Raw genomic sequence first — 18,841 nt, 5'->3', positions numbered from 1 at the left:
TTCTCATAATCTACCTCGGACATTTCTTTTTAACTATTTGTTTGTTTTATTAGATATTACAAGTACAAAGAAAGACTCCCCACACAAACTACTAGAACTGATAAACGAATTCAGCAAGGTAGCAGGATACAAGATTAACATGAAGAAATCTGTTGCATTTCTTTACACTAACAGTGAAATATAAGAAAGTTAAAAAAAAAAGTCCCTTTTAAAATTGCAGCAAAAAAATAAAATAGGAATAAACCTGACCAAGGAGGTGAAAGACTTACATGCTGAGAACTGTAAAACATGATAAAAGAAATTGAAGATGATTCAAAGAAATGGAAAGATACCCCATGCTCTTGGAGCAGAATTAACATTGTTAAAGTGACCATACATCCCAAAGCAATGTACAGATTTAATGTAATCCCTATCAGATTACCTATGACATTTTTCACAGAACTAAAACAAATAATCCTAAAATTTATAGGGAACCATAAAAGACCCAGAATTGCCAAAGCAATCCTGAGGAAGAACAAATCTGGAGGCATAAACCTCCCAGACTTCAGACAATATTACAAAGCTATAGTAACATAGTAACAGTGTAACAGTGTGGTATTGGCACAAAACCAGACATGGGTCAATGGAACAGAATAGAGAGCCCAGGAATAAACCTACAGTTGATTAATCTTTGACAAAGGAGACAAGAATATACAATGGAGAAAAAACAGTCTCTTCAGCCAGTGGTGTTGGGAAAGCTGGACAGCTGCATGTAAATCAGTGAAGTTTGAACACACCCTCATACCCTACACAAAAATAAACTCAAAATGGCTTAAAGATTTAAATATAAGACCTGACACCATAAAACTCCTAGAAGAGACCGTAGGCAAAACATTCTTTGACATAAATCATAGCAGTGTTTTCTTAGCTCATTCTCCCAGGGCAATAGAAATAAAAGCAAAAATAAGCAAATGACACCTAATCAAACATATAAGCTTTTGCACAACAAAGGAAACCATCAACAAAATGAAAAGACAACCTACGGACTGGGAGAAAATATTTGCAAACGAAGTGACCGACAAGGGATTAAACTCCAAAATATACAAACAGCTCATGCAGCTTAATGACAAAAAAAAAAAAACAAAAACCATTCAAAAAATGGGTGGAAGATCTAAATAGACATTTCTCCAAAGAAGACATACAGATGGCCAAAAAGCACATGAAAATATGGTCAACATCGCTAATTATTAGAGAAATGCAAACCAAAACTATAATGAGGTACCACCTCACAACAGTCAGAATGGCCATCATCAAAATGTCTACAAATAATAAATGCTGGAGAGGGTGTGGAGAACAGAGAACCCTCCTACACTGTTGGTGGCAATGTAAATTGGTACAGTCACTATGGAGAACAGTATGGAGGTTCCATAAAAAACTAAAAATAGAGTTGCCATGTGATCTAGCAATACCACTTCTGGTCATATATCCAGAGAAAACTAATTCGAAAAGGTACATGCACCCCAGTGTTCACAGCATCGCTATTCACAATAGCCAAGATACAGAAGCAACCTAAATGTCCATCGATAGGTGAATGGATAAAGAAGATGTGGTATATATACACAATGGAATACTATCAGCCATAAAAAAAGAATGAAATAGTGCCATTTGCAGCAACATGGGCAGACCTAGAGATTATCATACTAAGTAAAGTAAGTCAGAAAGACAAATACTATATGATATCACTTATAAGTAGAATCTAAAATATGACACAAGTGAACTTATTTACAAAACAGAAACAGATTCACAGACATAGAAAAAACTTATGGTTTCCAAAGGGGAAAGGGAGTGGGGGAGGGATAAATTAGGAGTTTGGGATTAGCAGATAGAAACTACTATATATAAAATAGATAAACAATGAGGTCCTACTGTATCACACAGGGAACTGTATTCAGTATCCTGTAATAAATGGAAAAGAATATGAAAAAGAATATGTGTATATATGTATATCTGAATCACTTTGCTGTACACCAGAAACTAAAACAACGTTGTAAATCAACTATACTTCAATTTGAAAAAAAAGATATTGCAGAGAGTCTCTTATTCCATTTTGCACCACAGTTCTTACCTATGTGATTCCTTATTGGCTTTTCAAAGTTTCTATGATAAACGTGTTACTTTCTAATGAGGAAAAAAAATAAGTTTATGGTCTTAAAAATATAGATGCCTATAAAAAACATAAATTGTACAGATACACATTTGAATAAATAGATTATCATCCTTGAACTTCTGGAATACTAGCAATTTTCTTTCAGAATGCATCCTTCCACTGCTTTTATTCCCCTAAAGAAAAGTCCAGTGATGATTTTGATGGCTTTTCTGATGTTTACAGGGTTTTTTTTCCTCCCTTCCTCTTGAGACTAAATGACCATTGTGTTGGTGTCACTAGATCTAACAGCTGCTGCTTATAAGTTATGTGATCATGGGCAAGTCATTTAAAACCTCTCTGTTCGATTTCCACTCATATAAAAGGTAGACTATATGTTCTTTATGGTTTCTTTCACCACTAAGTCCATGAGTTTATCCCTTGTTTTATACTTGTGTTGCCTTTTCTGCTTTTTATATTCATATGTCTTATTCCAATGAGATTTTAAGCTTCTTGAGGATAGAGACCAACTTTTACATTTCATCTTTCCTGTAATGCTTGCCACATGGCCTTGTAATAAGTAAACATTCACTAAATACTTGTTAGATTGAGTTGATTGAGAATCTTTGAAATCAACTTGGAGCCCGTTGGTTGTCTCGCTTAATATAATACAAGGAGGCGTTTATATAGAATAAGCATTTATTTAATTCCTTTTCAAAATGCATTTATTTTCTATGTCATTTGAAATGTCATTCTCAGCAACAGTTTGTGTTTCAGTGTAGCAAAAATGTTTCTTTAAGCAGTGTCTGAAACTGAAGCCATAAGCTCACATATGTATATGTCACCTATACATGTATACATAAACACACACACACACAACAATCAATATGCCAAAGGTATGTTGTGTGGCCCTGTTATTTCATGTTATTAACTTCTTGGGCCAAAGGGACTTAATCATTAAATGTTATCACCACATAACAATATCACCAAAAATTTTATATCTAGTTTACATAACTGGCAACAAGTTGAGTGCCTAAAATCTGTGGCATGAAAAGACTTGTGACTTAACAGTATTATTTTGGTGAAGCAATAATTTGCTTTTGACTTCAAAACATTATCGTATTAATTCAGTGATTTGTTGAGCAGCTTATTCTTAGATATAGCTGGTGGTATTCCAAAGCAAGTGTCGTGACCTGTGCCTTTGTAATATTTGATAATTCTAAGTTAATACAGTAATATTCAAAATTAGGTTGAATTTTGTCATAATATAAATGTTGTGTTGTGAGTCAGCAAGCTGAGAGGTATTTGGTCAGTTGACTAGACATTAGAAAAAAATCTGATTTGAAGGAGTGTGTCAGGAGTCTATCCACATAGGTTTTCCCTTGTTCGTTTAGTACTGTTAGTTTGAAAGACAATGATTCGAACTAGCCTAAAATGAAGAGGTCAAGTTAACTGTGCATACCAAGTAGATTTTTGTTTAACATCTGTAGAGTGGGAAAACACTTTGACATCTGACTGGATATTGAACTATATTTGAAAATAAGTTATTAGTGACATTTATTTCTTTTCTAGTTATGTTTTCAGAAGTTAAGTGATTTCCCTAATTATTTTTATTGTTGGCCAAATAGAGTTAATCTAAAATATATGATGTAGAGACAATGAAGTGGAAATAGAGTACAGGCTTGGAACTGAGGAAGTCACCATTAGAAAAAAAGATCTATAACTGCTCATGAAATCCCAGGGTAGAAAAGGACATGCTTCATAATTCTCAGGGATTTATCAACATGTAGGTTTGGAAAGCATAGGAATGGGTAATTATCATGATAAATACACCACCTCAGTTGATAAGTGAGAGCTGAATATACACGTGATTGAGTCTTGAACTTATTTGTTTAACCATCCTGCTTTGGTTAACATGTTTTTAAAAGTCTGAAATTCCACATATAGTTATGGTAAGTAGTGGTCAATGGATATATCTCAATATTTCACCTTTATCATCCTTTCAGTGGTAAGGGTGTAAGTTGCAGGGATCTTACTGTCATGGGGAATGTAGATAGACTGTTCTGAGCAGGCAGCTTCAGGTGGCATATTTTAATAATTACTGTCATTTTTGTCCTTTGTCAATGTAGGAATAAATTCTAAATGGTCAGTACCTTTCTGGTTTATAATATAGAAGTGCTCTGGAATTGGTATAGCAAGAATCTTCTCAACCATATATAGGTGTCCACCTTTATGTGTGTGTCAGAACTGAATATCATGACCTAAGACGGTACAAAAGTCAGAGCTACAATGCCACTCACTTACTTGAGCCCATAGTGTAGGACACTGGTTCCTAGACCTGGTGGTATAGAAGAGTCAATCAGGGAACATTGTGTAGATTACACATTTATGACTGAGACCCAGAAATCATATTTTAAAAGCATTTTCCCAGGTGATTATGATATTTGGGAAACTTATATAGAATAAAACAAATACTCGGTTGGTTCTTTGTGTATGTTTTTAAATTAGAGTTTAATGTTACCCTTGTGTCCAAAATTTCATTAATGTTTGCTGATTTTTATTTGCCTTTTAAAAATAAAAAGTGTAATAATTCGTGAGTTTGTACTCTTGTTTCATGAGGAAGAATTCTTTCATTGGACATACCACATTAAAGGTATTACCTTGCTAGGTGCACTGGGATTTATAATAGTGGAATTCCATGATGAATTGACTATAACCTAACTGCTCTACAGTTTGTCTCTTTACCATTCTACTACATAGTCCCTAAGAATGTTATAATTAGAGAGGTGAGAAGAATAACTAGAATTCAGAAAAATTTTAAAGATGCCTGTTAGTTTTCTCTGTAGCTTTGGCCGTTTCTCTATTGACAGCTTCCCGATGAAGATAAAATATTTGAGTAGCATAGCCAGGATGCCTTTCAGTTTAGTTCCTTAGATCTGGACATTTTGAACATCTAGGGGAAAGATCATTAATATAAAACAAATTATATCTGCTATTTTTAAGTGTATGTGTGCATATTCAGCCAATGGTGCTTTATTTGGCTATTGTATAAATGAATATACTGGCTTGGATAGTTCTGTGTGTGCATATTTATGCATGGTTAAAATGCCATTGTTTATTTTTAGTTGTCTGGTTAAGAGTTTTTAATTCTTCCAACTTAGTTTTTTAAAAGAATAGTCACTGCCATGTTTGTATTCTGAACCATTTGGTCTGGTGGTAGTATATAGAGAAAAGGTCACATAACTCAAGAGTCAACTTTAAATGTCACATAAACACATACAATAAATAAAAGCAGATCATTTACTTGGTTAAATACGTATTAACCATGACCAACACATTGAAACAATAAGGGGGAAGAAAAGGTATGTTTTTTGTTTTCCTGCTTTACTGCTCTTAATAGACTATCTGTGGTGATCTACTTGGATTTTCCGTGTAGTAGTCTCATTCTGGGCAGTGTTTGAAGCACCTAGCCTTTGGCAAAGAAAAGTATCTCTCGTCTGTGAATCTCAGTAAATTTCTCCATTCCGTTTTCACTTCAACTGCGAGGATTTCATATGTGACACTTACTGCTCAAGAGATCAATGTCCAGAGGAAGTGGCAAACCAAAGCAGAATGAAGTTGCTCAGGTTTTATAAAAAAAGATCCCACTAACATTTACCAAGAACTCTACAGGCATGGTCTGTGATGTTAATCCATCTTTTTTTTTTTTTCCAACTTAGACTGTATGTCAGAATTTAACATTTACTGCTTTAAAAAGGGGAGGGGAGTGTTTTCTATCCCTGAAGATTCAAGAGTGTTGCCCAGGGATTTTTTTTTTTTTTTTTTTTTAATGAACATTCATCCATTTTGCTTATGTCTTTCTGGATACTACAAACTTTGCATCATAGTAACTGACAACAGCCTGTCCCACAGTGTTACAGCATTAGTGCTTAACCAGTTCCTCATTCATCTTGTAATTCGGACAGTGAGACTGTAATTTTCCGTTAGCTCCATAGAGCAAATGCCTGTCCTCATCTCCTGAATCAAGCACATCTTTTTTGGCCTTTTTGTGTTAGGAGTCTTTCATGTTGTTTGATACCAGTCTTAGACTGGTTGATAACTTTTAAGTATTTTATTTTTAAGTATTTTATTTTTTAGGTACTAATTTTTACTTTTAAATTTTTTAGCCTAGGCATATTTAATTTGTCCCAAGAAATATTGTTGAATCAAAAACTGTTATTAAAACATTGTCTTCTATGCTGTTAAAATATACATATCAAAAAACAATTTAAAAGTTCTTTGCAGGAAAGAAAGGGCTTTTTTTTTTTTAAATCAGGGGATGAAATAAATATATCCAGGCAAATGTTTTTTTCTATCTTTCCACTCTTTTATTTTAAAAGTTTATATGAATATTTAGACAACCAAAAGAATCTCCCAAGTAGATCACAGAACTGTATACTTTTTTGGAATATCCTCAGAAGGCTCTCTAAATTATCAGCTGGTAAAACAAAAACCTTTTGTTACTTTTCAGTAACAGGAGGAAAGAGAAACTCTTTGTTTCCCCTTATGGCTTATGATTTGTGATCTCTTTATCTATCTACTAAGAAGCCTTCTAGGGCTTCAAAGCTTATTTGTTTATTTACCATGATGGAAGTCCGTTGGCCTCCTGATGCCTGTTTTATTCCACATTCTCCTCTTTTCCCTTCACAATCCTCAAATACTTACGTTAGGCTTAGCTTGGTTTGAAGAGATGCTGTCTATACCCGTGGATTTCTTCATCTTCTTTGGCCTCTTAGCAGTTTTATCAGCTTTGATGTGGAATGCACAATAATCAAGTCAGTTTTCTCAGTAGCTCACAAAGTGTGGTTCCAGGACTGGCAACAGGAACATCCTCTGGGAATTCATCAGAAATGGAATTCTGAAGGTCTACCCTAGACCTATTATTAAATCAGAAACTCTGGGGATGAGGCCCAGCAATCTTAATCACTTCCAGGTGTTGAATAGCTTTGGGCACTAGTGATTTGAAGTCTTTAGGGTCCATGTAACTCTATATAGATTGATCTGCCCATAATTTCTTATTATTACTAGTATTAAATTTTTTTTTTTGTATTGAGGAATACTCAGTGAATTTATATCATTGAAGTTGCCATCATAGTTCTGGGGTACCTTAGTTGGAGTTGTACTCGATACTTCATTGCACGGTCAAAGTACCCTCAAAGAAATTGTTTAATGGGAACATATGTATATGTATAACTGATTCACTTTGTTATAAAGCAGAAACTACCACACCATTGTAAAGCAATTATACTCCAATAAAGATGTTAAAAAAAAAAAAAAGAAATTGTTTAGAACAAGAGCCTAATTCTGTGCTTCATTCCCCCCAGCCCCCAACTCTAATTGTTTCTAATCTTGGTTCTTTTCTCCAATGTAATGTAATAATTTATAAGGTGTACTCTGTATCACCATGCTTGGCATTTGACAGCATGGCATATCAGGTAAAACATTTCATTTAATCCCCACAGTAATCCTGTGAATTAAACAATGCTTTTATCTCAAACTTTACAGAGGAGAAAACTGGGGTTTAGGAAGGTTAATTTGCGAAGGTCATACCACAGAACCAAGAATTCAAGTCTATGCTCAGTTGATGACAGAACTCTTAAGGACAGTTGATATTACCATCAATCTCAGTTTTCAAGTTCTGCTTCTCCTTGACTTTGTCTGAATTTGCATTTATCTTAAATTTGATATATAAATGGCCTTTTTTTGGACTTCTCCTTGCTTACAGTTCTGATTTCAATAGTATCCTCAAATATTTCTTTATTTCATCGCGTGTGACTTACTTTCTAAGAAAAATCAAAAATTTCTAGAAAGATTCTAGTGTCTTCATCTTCACTTCTTCTGCCTTTGCTTTTCTGGTTTAACTTCAGAAATGAAAACCTTGAACTCTCTTTTTTCATATGTTCAGTATTACTATATATTAGATTTAAAATCTGTGTTGCCTATATTTTAGACAAGCTAAAACTGGAATTCAGTAACTGCAAGTTTGAAATGAGTAGGGAGAGTATTGCAAATCACAGCAAAATTAAAATAATGAAATTGAGGATGGCTGGAGTACTTGTAAATATTAATAAAATAAGAAAAAGTGTAGATTTTGACTAGTAAATTTAATATTCATTTCAGATATTCCTTTTAATCCTCCAAGTCTTAATTGAAGGCAGTGTAAATAAGAATGAAATATGGTAGCCTAATTCCAGAAAGGAGAATATATTACTAATCTTTTTTTAATGTGTTACTAGCAAACTGTCAACCCATTATAAAAAGATAGAAATAATTGATAATCTTTTTCTAAAGATAATTGACTTTACCTTCTCTTACATCATCAGACTTAGAACTTTATAAGGTATATCATTTGATTTAAAAATTATTTGTTAAAAAAAAGTGTACTTTATCTTTTGTTAATCTTGGGACTTTTCTATTAAAAGAAATTAATTTCTTAACCAAATTAACTATATTTTAACCAATTTGAATTTCCATTGATGTGACACTACCATGATAATATTATACTGCATGTATTTTACTTGAAGTATAAATTATTCTGTATTTATTTTATATAAATAATATTTATATAAATATATATTAGTATATATATAATTTTTCTTTCATGCTTGGCAGGTTTTTTTTGAAGGTTATGGCATGTAATTATTCAAAACTTTTAAATTTAGCTAAGCAGTTGATTTAAACTAACCTGGCTCCTTTTTAGCAGCTAGTTTACCTGTGGACATTCTCCACTGCCTAACATTCATTCACTTACCAAATATTTTCTTGAAAACCAACTATATGCCATTTTTGCACTACTTGATTTGGATACAATGGTAACATGATTTCTGAGTCTTTCTTTCAAGTAGCTGTGGTCCAGTGGAGCAAACATAAGTAAGCACAGAGTTAGTTACATCACTGTATGCTAATTAAGTTCTGTGAAAGAGGAAGATAGCACTTGAGGGACACATAACCCTCAGATTTTGCCCAAAGTAGGAGTGTACAGGGGTGTCACAGAAAGTATCCCGAAGGAAATAATATCTCAACTAAGGCCTGAGTTTGGAGTGAGTCAGGGTATAGAGAATTGTGGATTCTTCCAGGCATATTAAGAGAAGGAGCCGTGAGCTAAACTGGGAAACTAGTCATCTGGAACCTTCCTTTTAAATGATGTTAGGGAATTTGGAATTTAGAATTTTCAGGGTTGAGGATGTAATTGAAGGGTTTTTACATGAAAATGGGAGTAAGAGTTGGAGACAATAAAGAAGCTGGCATGGATTTCCAGTCAAGAAATAATGGTGATCTAAACTAGGATGGAGGCAGCTAGTGACAGGAGTGGATCGGGTTCAATTGTTTTAGGCTATAGAATAGACCAATTGTCACTTGAAACTCTGAAAGCTGAAAATTAGGTTTATTCACTTTAGAAAACATAAGTTGAGAGGAGGATCTACTGGAAACCAATAATATAAAAAGTGTAGGTGCTAAAGAAATACTGTGAGGGTAAACCATTCTTTGGGATTATCCATTTCACTGCTCGTCTTAAGAGTATAAATAAAATAGTAGTTTCTACCAAAATTTCTACAACTAAATAATTGTAGTCACCTATTGTATTTGATAACAACATGACTTAGTCATGCATAGACGTTCAGCTACTTTTACACTTTATGTCTAGTCTTGCTATTTAGAATAGTAAGTAAAATCATGGTATCAAAAGCACAGTAGGAAGTGTCCCATGATCCATGGGTAAATTTGAGGAGAAATTCAATCAAACTTAATAATCTATTTGCAGATAAAGAAGATTTAGTTATACCACTTATATTCACATTTTTGTCATTAAGCACTTCAAAAAAAACTATAAAATTAGAGTTTAATTTTTTTTAACTTTTTAAAAAAAATATTTATTTAATTTTATTTATTTATTTATTTATTTATGTATGGCTGTGTTGGGTCTTCGTTTCTGTGCGAGGGCTTTCTCTCTAGTTGCAGCAAGTGGGGGCCACTCTTCATTGCGGTGTGCGGACCTCTCATTATCGCGGCCTCTCCCGCTGCGGAGCACAGGCTCCAGACGGGCAGGCTCAGCAATTGTGGCTCACGGGCCTAGTTTCTCTGCGGCATGTGGGATCTTCCCAGACCAGGGCCCGAACCCGTGTCCCCTGCATTGGCAGGCAGATTCTCAACCACTGCGCCACCAGGGGAGCCCTTTTTTAAACTTTTTATTTTGAAATTATTATAGACTCACAGAAGTTGCAAATATAGTTCATAGTGTCCCATAAACCCTTCACCCACATTCTCTTAAGGGTGACGTCTTATAAAATGATACTGCATGTCAAAACCAGAAAACTGACATTGGTATAACACTGTTAACAAGACTACAGACCTTATTCAGTTCTCAGCAGTTTTTACTTGCACTCATTTTTGTGTGTCTGTATAATTCTCTTTGATTTTATCCCATGTATAGATTTGTTTGAACACCATTGCAATAAAGATACCGAACTGTTCCATCATTACAAAGAAAATTCTTCATGTAACTCCTTTTTGTAGTCATACTCACCCCTAAGTTCTGTCTCCTCACAATCATGAATCTGTTCTTCATCTTCATAATAGTTTTATCATTCCAAGAATGTTTTTTAAATCGAATTGTACAATATGTAATTTTTTTGAGATGGGCCTTTTTTTTTTTTTCTGTTCACTAAACATGATGCCCTTGAGAGCCATCCAAGTTATTTCACGTATCAGTAGTTAATCTCTCTTTTTTTTTTTTCTCAGTTATGGTCCCCCTGTAGGTATGGATGTTTCAGTTTCTTTAACTCCATTGGCTCTTTGAAGGACATCTGTATTGTTTTCAGTTTTTTGTCTATTACAAATAAAATTGTTGTGAAGATACACATTTACAGGTTTTCGTTTGAGGATAGATTTTCATTTCTTTGGTATAAATACCGAGTAGAATTGCCATGTTACATGGTAAGTATTTGTTTATAAGAAACTGCCAAAGCATAGGAGAGCTTAAAACGGGTTCAAGATGGTGGAGTAGAAGGACGTGCACTCACTCCCTTTTGCGAGAACACCAGAATCACAGCTAACTGGTGAACAATCGACAGGAAGACACTGGAACTCATCAAAAAAGATACCCTACATCCAAAGACAAAGAAGAAACAGCAATGAGATGGTAGGAGGGGCACAATCACAATAAAATCAAATCCCATAACCACTGGGTGGGTGACTCACAAACTGGAGAACAGTTTTACCAGAGAAGTCCACCCACTGGACTGAAGCTTCTGACTGCCACGTCAGGCTTCCCAACCTGGGGGTCTGGCAATGGGAGGAGGAATTCCCAGAGAATCAGACTTTGAAGGCTAGCGGGATTTGATTGCAGGACTTTGACAGAACTGGGGGAAATAGAGACTCCACTCGTGGAGGGCACACACAAAGTAGTGTGCACATCAGGATCCAGGGGGAAGGAGCAGTGAGCCCATAGGAGACTGAACCAGACCTACCTACTAGTGTTGGAGGGCCTCCTGAAGAGGCAGGGGGTGGCTGTGGCTCACCGTAGGGACAAGGACACTGGCAGCAGAAGTTCTGGGAAGTACTCCTTGGCATGTGCCCTCCTGGAGTCTACCATTAGCCCCACCAAAGAGCCGGGTAGGCTCCAGTGCTGGGTCACCTCAGGCCAAACAACCAACAGGGAGGGAACTCAGCCCCACCCATCAGCAAACAAGTGGATTAAAGTTTTACTGAGCTCTGCCCACCAGAGCAACAGCCAGCTCTACCCACCACCAGTCCCTCCCATCAGGAAGCTTGCACAAGCCTCTTAGATAGCCACATCCATCAGAGGGCAGACAGCAGAAGCAAGAAGAACTACAGTCCTGCAGCTTGTGGAACAAAAACCACATTCACAGAAAGATAGACAAAATGAAAAGGCAGAGGATTATGTACCAGATGAAGGAACAAGATAAAACCCCAGAAAAACAACTAAATGAAGTGGAGGTAGGCAACCTTCCAGAAAAAGAGTTCAGAATAATGATAGTGAAGATGATCCAGGGCCTCTGAAAAAGAATGGAGGCAAAGATCAAAAAGATGCAAGAAATGTTTAACAAAGACCTAGAAGAATTAAAGAACAAACACCTAGAAGAATTAAAAAACAAACAGACATGAACAATACAATAACTGAAGTGAAAAATACAATAGAAGGAATCAATACTAGAATAACTGAGGCAGAAGAACGGATAAGTGACCTGGAAGACAAAAAGGTGGAATTCACTGCCACGGAACAGAATAAAAAAAAAAGAATGAAAAGAAATGAAGACAGCCTAAGAGACCTCTGGAACAACATTAAATGCACCAACATTGGCATTATAGGGGTCCCAGAAGAGAGAGAGAAAGGACCTGAGAAATATTTGAGGAGATTACAGGCGAAAACTTCCCTAACATGGGAAAGGAAATAGTCAATCAAGTCCAGGAAGCACAGAGAGTCCCATATAGGATAAACCCAAGGAGAAACACGCCAAGACACATAGTAATCAAATTGACAAGAATTAAATACAAAAAAAATTATTAAAAGCAACAAGGGAAAAACAACAAATAACATACAAGGGAGCTCCCATAAGGTTAACAGCTGATTTCTTAGCAGAAACTCTACAAGCCAGAAGGGGGTGGCACAATATATTTAAAGTGATGAAAGGGAGGAACCTACAACCAAGATTACTCTAGCTGGCAAGGATCTCATTCAGATTCAACAGAGAAATCAAAAGCTTTACAGACAAGCAAAAGCTAAGAGAATTCAGCACCACCAAACCAGCTCTACAACAAATGCTAAAGGAACTTCTCTAAGTGGGAAACACAAGAGAAGAAAAGGACCTACAAAAACAAACCCAAAACAATTAAGAAAATGGTAATAGGAACATACATATCGATAATTACCTTAAACATGAATGGATTAAATGCTCCAACCAAAAGACACAGGCTTGCTGAATGAATACAAAAACAAGACCCATCTATATGCTGTCTACAAGAGACCCACTTCAGACCTAGGGACACATACAGACTGAAAGTGAGGGGATGGAAAAAGATACTCCATGCAAATGGAAATCAAAAGAAAGCTGGAGTAGCAATACTCATATCAGATAAAATACACTTTAAAACAAAGATTGTAACAAGAGACAAGGGAGGACACTACATAATGATCAAGGGATCAATCCAAGAAGAAGATATAACAATTATAAATATCTATGAACCCAACATAGGAGCACCTCAATACATAAGGCAAATGCTAACAGCTATAAAAGAGGAAATCGACAGTAACACAGTAATAGTGAGGGATTTTAACACCTCATTTACACCAGTGGACAGATCATCCAGACAGAAAATTAATAAGGAAACACAAGATTTAAATGACACAATAGATCAAATAGATTTAATTGATATTTATAGGACATTCCATCCAAAAACAGCAGATTACACTTTCTTCTCAATTGCACACAGAACATTTTCCAGGATAGACCACATCTTGGGTCACAAATGAAGCCTCAGTAAATTTAAGAAAATTGAAATCATAGCAAGCATCTTTTCTGACAACAATGCTATGAGATTAGAAATCAATTTCAGGGAAAAAATTGCAAAAAACACAAACACAGGAGGCTAATCAATATGTTACTAAATAACCAAGAGATCGCTGAAGAAATCAAAGAGTAAATCAAAAAATACCTAGAGGCAAATGACAACGAAAACACAACGATCCAAAACCTATGGGATGCAGCAAAAGCAGTTCTAAAAGGGCAGTTTATAGCAATACAATCGTACCTCAAGTAACAAGAAACATCTCAAACAATCTAATCTTACACCTTAAGGATACTAGAGAAAGAAGAACAAACCAAACCCAAAGTGAGTAGAAGGAAAGAAGTCATAAAGATCAGAGCAGAAAGAAAGTAGAAACAGATAAAACAATAGCAAAGATCAATAAAACTAAAAGCTGGTTCTTTGAGAAGATAAACAAAATTGATAAACTGTTAGCCAGACTCATCAAGAATCAATAAAATTAGAAATGAAGATCGAGAAGTAACAACTGACACTGCAGAGATACAAAGGATCATGAGAGGTTACTACAAGCAACTATATGCCCATAAAATGGACAACCTGGAAGAAATGGACAAATTCTTAGAAAATCACAACCTTTCAAGACTGAACCAGGAAGAAATAGAAAATATGAACAGACCAATCACAAGTAATGAAATTGAAACTATGATTAAAAATCTTGCAGCAAACAAAAGTCCAGGACCAGATGGTTTCACAGGTGAATTGTATTGAACATTTAGAGAAGAGCTAATACCCATCCTTCTCAAACTCTTCCAAAAAATGGCGGAGGAAGGAACACCCCCAAACTCATTCTGTGAGGTCACCATCACCCTGATACCAAAATCAAAGATACTACAAAAAACGAAAATTACAGACCAATATTACTGGTGTATATAGATGCAAAAATCCTCAACAAAATACTAGCAGACAAAATCCAACAACACGTTAAAAGGATCATACACCATGGTCAAGAGGGATTTATCCTAGGGATTCAAGGATTCTTCAATATACACAAATCAGTGTGATACACCATATTAACAAATTGAAGAATAGAAACCATATGATCATCTCAATAGATGCAGTCAAAGCTTTTGACAAAATTCAACACCCATTTATGATTAAAAAATCTCCAGAACGTGGACACAGAGGGAACCAATCTCAATATAATAGAGGCCATATAAGACAAACCCACAGCAAGCATCATTCTCAATGGTGAAAAACAAAGCATTTCCTCTAAGCTCAGGAGCAAACAAGGATGTCCACTCTTGCCACTAGTATTCAGCATAGTTTTGGAAGTCCTAGCTATGGCAATCAGAGAAGAAAAAAATAAAAGGAATCCAAATTGGAAAAGAAGAAGTAAAACTGTCACTGTTTGCAGATGACATGATACTATACATAGAGAGTCCTAAAGATGCTGCCAGAAAACTACTAGAACTAATCAATGAATTTGGTAAAGTTGCAGGATACAAAATTAATGCACAGAAATCTTTTACATTCCTATACACTAACAATGAAAGATCAGGTCAACTAATATACGACAAAGGAGGCAAGGATATACAATGGAGAAAAGACAATCTCTTCAGTAAATGATGCTGGAAAAACTAGACAGCTACATGTATAAGAATGAAATTAGAACACTCCCTGACACCATACACAAAAATAAACTCAAAATGGGTTGAAGACCTAAATGTAAGACTGGACACTATAAAATCTTCGAGGAATACATAGGAAGAACACTCTTTGACATAAATCACAGCAAGATCTTTTTTTATCCACCTCCTAGAGTAACGGAAATAAAAACAAAAATAAACAAATGGGATCTAATGAAACTTAAAAGCTTTTGCACAACAAAGGAAACTATAAACAAGACTAAAGTACAACCCTCAGAATGGGAGAAAATATTTCCAAACAAATCAACGGACAAAGGATTAATCTCCAAATTACATAAACAGCTTATGCAGCTCAATATTAAAAAAAAAACCACCCAATCAAAAAATGGGCAGAAGACCTAAATAGACATTTCTCCAAAGAAGACATACAGATGGCCAAGAGGCTTATGAAAAGCTGCTCAACATCACTAATTATTAGAGAAATGCAAATCAAAACTATAGTGAGGTATCACTTGAAACCGCTTAGAATGGGCATCATCAGAAAATCTATAAACCACAAATGCTGCAGAGGGTGTGGGGAAAAGGGAACCCTCTTGTACTGTTGGTGGGAATGTAAATTGATGCAGCCACTATGGAGAACAGTATGGAGGTTCCTTAAAAAACTAAAAATAGAACTACCATATGACCCAGCAATCCCATTACTGGGCATATACCCAGAGAAAACCATAATTCAAAAATACACATGCACCCCAGTGTTCATTGCAGCACTATTTACAGTAGCCAGGTCATGGAAGCAACCTAAATGCCCATAGACAGACAAATGGCTAAGGAAATTGTGGTACATATATGCAATGGAATATTACTCAGCCATAAAAAGGAACGAAATTGTGTCATTTGTAGAGATGTGGATGGACCTAGATACTGTCATACAGAGTGAAGTAAGTCAAAGAGAAAAACAAGTATCGTACATTAACGCATATATGTGGAATCTAGAAAAATGGTACAGATGAACTGGTTTGCAACGCAGAGGTGGAGACACGGATGTAGAGAATAAACGTATGGACACCAAGGGGTGAAAGCGGGGTGTGGGGTGGTTGTGGGATGAATTGGGAGATTGGGATTGACATGTATACACTAATATGTATAAAATAGATAGCTAATAATAACCTGCTGTATAAAAAAATAAAATTAAGTTAAATTAAAAAAAAAAAAACTGCCAAAAGGAAACTTTGCAGAATGACTATAAGATTTCACATTCTTACCAGTAGTTGTATGAGAGATGTGGATTCTCTGCATCCTCACCAGCATTTGCTGTTTTCACTTTTTAATTTTTGCTGTTCAAATACGTGTGTACATATACCTCGTTGTGGTTATAATTTGCATTTTCCTAATGACTAATGTGTTTCATGTGTTTATTTGGTATCCATATACCCTCTTTGGTTGAAGTGTCTGTTTATGCCCTTTGCCCATTTTTCTAGATTTCTGTATTGTTGAGCTTTGAAGCTTCTCTGTATATAACTCCTTTGTCAGATATGTGGTTTGCATCTATCATTCCAAAACTTGTCGTTTCATCTATAAAGTTAAAATTGTCTTTTAAAATATTCTTTGTAATAGAGTGGAGATTTGACTATTATTTGGAGGGGCTAGATGTATTAAAATCAATCTCGATTAAGACTCAATTTGCAGTAAAAATTTATGTGGGTTAGGAATTGAAGTAGTGTGTATGTGTATGTTTCTTTCATGAATGATCACCAAATGAAGAATATGCATGTTTTTAGTGGCTTACCTGAATTATATTTGATACAAGGAGGCAGATTAGACACCTACCCTGCAACCTCAGGCATTTTACTTAGCTCTTCTGAGCATGTTTTTTCAACCCATGAAATGGGGAGAAATATGTTTTAATTCCATTAATACTGTGAAATCGCTAATATAGCTCTAAAAAGATAAGGTATATTGTAAAAGCTCTCCTCCATTTTTTAAAAATTCACTTCTCCTTATTGTCTAGGGGACATTTGTTCCATTGTTTCCTGTGATTTCAGATTTTGGCTTGTAGACCTTCTTCACAGTGAAGAGTATCTTAAACCAGAATGAGGATATCAGTTCATGTTGCTAAAATGGTTTTTTGCCCACACACAACTCTGATTTAAGGGAAAAATTTTAAATAGAATAAAATTAAAATAATTAATGTAAAGATTCTCAAGCAAGGTGCCTCGTACAGAGAAAAAGCTGCTAGAAGGGCTCTAAGGGCGGCTGAGAAAACCACTTTTCTCCTAAGAAAGAAGCTTCTTAAGGGACCAAGACATCAGTAGAGTACTCTGTTCTTGAGTTTCCAGTTTGAGTGCCTGGAGCCAGAAGCCCTTTGGGGTTTAAGAAGGGAGGGACAGATTTGCTTGTTATCTATTTGTCAAAGCATTGCTCAACTGCTGTCCTATTAGAAACAGCATTCCAAGGGTTGGCATCTGTCAGTATATGAAATTAATAAATATGAATATAAAATATGTCACAGAGGTTGATCTTTAAGTTATTGAAATTTGTACTTTTTAAGAACAGTTGACTAAATAGCAGTTATATATAACCAAGTATATACACTTATAGCTATATATAATAGTTACATATAATCAAGTATACCTTGACTGGGTTTAAATCCTGACTCTGTGACTTACACACTGGTTTTGGTCAAGCTACTTAACCTTTCTGTGTCTTCTAATCTGAAAGCAGTATTAATGATCATATTTATACCATAGGGTTATTCTGAGGATTAAATGAGTTCATAAATGCAAAGCACTTGTAACAATTCCTGGCTAAGCTATTATTACCTGATTAGTAAATTAATTATATAGGAAATTGTTGATGAGAAAATTAGATCTTTTAGCCAAAGGTGTTTATCTATGAGTATATTGCCCTCAAGGAAAATTTTACAGAACTTCTTTTTTTTCGTTAGTATATGTATTTTTCATTCCAGTTATCATTGTCAACTTTATTTTGGACATTATGCTAAAATGCTTGGAACATTTAAATATCCTCAATTTGGGGACACTGACAGTTAACCAAATTTTGTTTAGTATGATTTGATTATGAAAAAGAGAAGTACAGGCAGTTCTGTATGTTTACAGAAAAGACATTTTACCTAGTCTGTAATGACTGTTTATGACTGATGAGTGGAAGAAGAAAGCAAAAGCTTTCTGGAAGGGCCGATCCTGTGGGATGGATGTGGGGAGAAACATTGTATATAAAGGAAGTACATAGATTGTTTTTTGTTTTTGTTTTTGTTTTTGAAGGCAAGGAGGGGAAGCTGAATAGTAGCTTGAAAAGAAAGGTAGGAGTAATTGTGTGTGAGAACCATCTAAATTGTGGAATGGAGTGTCAATTAAACCTGTACTTATAGGAGCCGTTGAGATGGCTTTTTTCCTGTTTTTATTGAGAAACAATTTACATACATCACTGTATAATTTTAAGATGTTTAGCATGATGGTTTTATTTACATATGTTATGAAATGATTCCTACAATTAGGTTCAACTGAGAATT

The 18,841-nt window shown here is 35.1% G+C and overlaps 1 protein-coding gene across 4 annotated transcripts in view; it reads left to right on the top strand.

The window, feature by feature from the left end:
- Window positions 1-18,841, top strand: part of ORC4 (origin recognition complex subunit 4) — a 99,642-nt gene that overhangs the window by 34,789 nt on the left and 46,012 nt on the right. The gene's annotated exons all lie outside the window — the stretch shown is intronic.

Source organism: Balaenoptera musculus, chromosome 7 (genome assembly GCF_009873245.2).
Source record: "Balaenoptera musculus isolate JJ_BM4_2016_0621 chromosome 7, mBalMus1.pri.v3, whole genome shotgun sequence".
Taxonomy (NCBI): Eukaryota; Metazoa; Chordata; class Mammalia; order Artiodactyla; family Balaenopteridae; genus Balaenoptera; species Balaenoptera musculus.
The sequence above is the reverse complement of the archived record's forward strand: the minus strand, read 5'-3'. Positions and strand labels throughout refer to the sequence as shown.